The sequence below is a fragment of the Hypanus sabinus genome, unplaced genomic scaffold (assembly GCF_030144855.1).
Source record: "Hypanus sabinus isolate sHypSab1 unplaced genomic scaffold, sHypSab1.hap1 scaffold_1194, whole genome shotgun sequence".
Lineage (NCBI taxonomy): Eukaryota > Metazoa > Chordata > Chondrichthyes > Myliobatiformes > Dasyatidae > Hypanus > Hypanus sabinus.
Genome location: NW_026779255.1, coordinates 112255 through 115000, shown reverse-complemented (window position 1 = coordinate 115000; position 2746 = coordinate 112255).

The following is a 2746-nucleotide window of genomic DNA, read 5'->3' as shown; positions in this document are numbered from 1 at the left end:
AAGGTTTGGGTTGTGCTCCTGGCAGGTCCGCACGCGTCATACCTCGGCTGGCTTGCCGCGAGGGGACGTCTTCCGAGGGTCGTGCCGGCCGAGGGGCGGCTCCTCCGTCGGGACTACAGGAGGTCGCACCGCCCATCGCAGTCCTCGGCCGACGTCGAAATTATTCCAAGTCCCGCCGCATTAGGGTTGGTTAACGACTTGTCCCGGCCGGGCTGGTTAACGACTTGTCTCGCCGACGTTGGTTAACGACTTGTCCCGGCCGGGCTGGTTAACGACTTGTCCCGGCCGGGCTGGTTAACGACTTGTCTCGCCGACGTTGGTTAACGATTTGCCAGGGCCCGGTCGGGCAACCCGATTGCCCGCCCGGGGATTGGGTTCGGGCTAGGGTTAGGGTTAGGGTTAGGGTTAGGGTTAGGGTTAGGGTTAGGGTCAGGGTTAGGGTTAGGGTTAGGGTTAGGGTCAGGGTTAGGGTTAGGGTCGGGGTTGGGGTTAGGGCTCGGGTTAGGGCGGGGGTTAGGCTTAGAGCTGGGGTTAGGATTAGGGTTAGCGTTAGGGTTAGGGCTGGGGTTAGGGTTAGCGTTAGGGTTGGGGCTAGGGTCAGGGCTAGGGCTAGGATATGGGTTGGGGCTTGGGCTGGGGCTAGGGTTAGGGTTAGGGTTAGGGTTGGGGTTGGGGTTAGGGTTAGGGTTAGCGTTCGGGTTGGGGCTAGGGCTCGGGTGAGGGCGGGGGTTAGCTTTAGGGTTAGGGCTGGGGTTAGGGCTAGGGTTGGGGTTGGTGTTAGGGTTAGGGTTAGCGTTCGGGTTGGGGCTAGGGCTCGGGTTAGGGCGGGGGTTAGCTTTAGGGTTAGGGCTGGGGTTAGGGCTAGGGTTGGGTCTAGGGTCAGGGCTATGCCTAGGATATGGGTTGGGGCTTGGGCTGGGGCTAGGGCTCGTGCTATAGCCAGGGTTAGTTTTAAGGTTTGGGTTGTGCTCCTGGCAGGTCCGCACGCGTCATACCTCGGCGGGTGGCCGCGAGGGGACGTCTTCGGAGGGCCGTGCCGGCCGAGGGGCGGCTCCTCCGTCGGGACTACAGGAGATCGCACCGCCCATCGCAGTCCTCGGCAGACGTCGAAATTATTCCAAGTCCCGCCGCATTAGGGTTGGTTAACGACTTGTCCCGGCCGGGCTGGTTAACGACTTGTCCCGGCCGGGCTGGTTAACGACTTGTCTCGCCGACGTTGGTTAACGACTTGTCCCGGCCGGGCTGGTTAAAGACTTGTCTCGCCGACGTTGGTTAACGATTTGCCAGGGCCCGGGCGGGCAACCCGATTGCCCGCCCGGGGATTGGGTTCGGGCTAGGGTTAGGGTTAGGGTTAGGGTTGTGGTTGGGGTTAGGGCTCGGGTTAGGGCGGGGCTTAGGCTTAGAGCTGGGGTTAGGATTAGGGTTAGGGCTGGGGTTAGGGTGAGCGTTAGGGTTGGGGCTAGGGTTAGGGTTAGGGTTGGGGTTAGCTTTAGGGTTAGGGCTGGGGTTAGGGTTAGGGTTAGGGTTCGGGCTAGGGTCAGGGCTAGGGCTAGGATATGGGTTGGGGCTTGGGCTGGGGCTAGGGTTAGGGTTAGGGTTAGGGTTGGGGTTGGGGTTAGGGTTAGGGTTAGCGTTCGGGTTGGGGCTAGGGCTCGGGTGAGGGCGGGGGTTAGCTTTAGGGTTAGGGCTGGGGTTAGGGCTAGGGTTGGGGTTGGGGTTAGGGTTAGGTTTAGCGTTCGGGTTGGGGCTAGGGCTCGGGTTAGGGCGGGGGTTAGCTTTAGGGTTAGGGCTGGGGTTAGGGCTAGGGTTGGGGCTAGGGTCAGGGCTAGGCCTAGGATATGGGTTGGGGCTTGGGCTGGGGCTAGGGCTCGTGCTATGGCCAGGGTTAGTTTTAAGGTTTGGGTTGTGCTCCTGGCAGGTCCGCACGCGTCATACCTCGGCGGGTGGCCGCGAGGGGACGTCTTCGGAGGGCCGTGCCGGCCGAGGGGCGGCTCCTCCGTCGGGACTACAGGAGGTCGCACCGCCCATCGCAGTCCTCGGCAGACGTCGGAATTATTCCAAGTCCCGCCGCATTAGGGTTGGTTAACGACTTGTCCCGGCCGGGCTGGTTAACGATTTGTCTCGCCGGCGTTGGTTAACGATTTGTCTCGCCGACGTTGGTTAACGATTTGCCATGGCCCGGTCGGGCAAACCGATTGCCCGCCCGGGGATTGGGTTCGGGCCAGGTTTAGGGTTAGGGTTAGGGCCAGGGCTAGGGTTAGGGCTGGGGTTAGGTCTAGGGTTAGGGTTAGGTTCAGGGTTAGGGCTGGGGTTAGGTTTAGGGTTAGGGCGGGGGTTAGGGTTAGCGTTAGGGTTAGGGCCTTGCGTTAGGGTTACGGCTGGGGTTAGGGTTAGGGTTAGGGCTAGGGCTAGGATATGGGTTAGGGCTTGGGCTGGGGCTAGGGCTCGTGTTATGGCGCTCGGCCAAAACTACGGCTTCCGCCGAATTCAAAACCTACAAGGTCCCGCGGCGGGGAGCAGCCGGGGGACGTGTTGGGAGCGACGTTCGGACCGAGGGGCGGCACTTTCGGAGGGTGGACCGGAGGTCGGTTAACCAATCGTCACGAGCCGGGGAACGGAAGAACTGTTCGCGCCGGGCTGCTGCCTAAGTCTTTGTCCTGTTCTGCCCGTCAGCACCGGACCCGGTCGGTTACCGCAGTGCCTGCTGGGGTCTGGTTAACGACTTGTCCCGGCCGGGCCGGTTAAC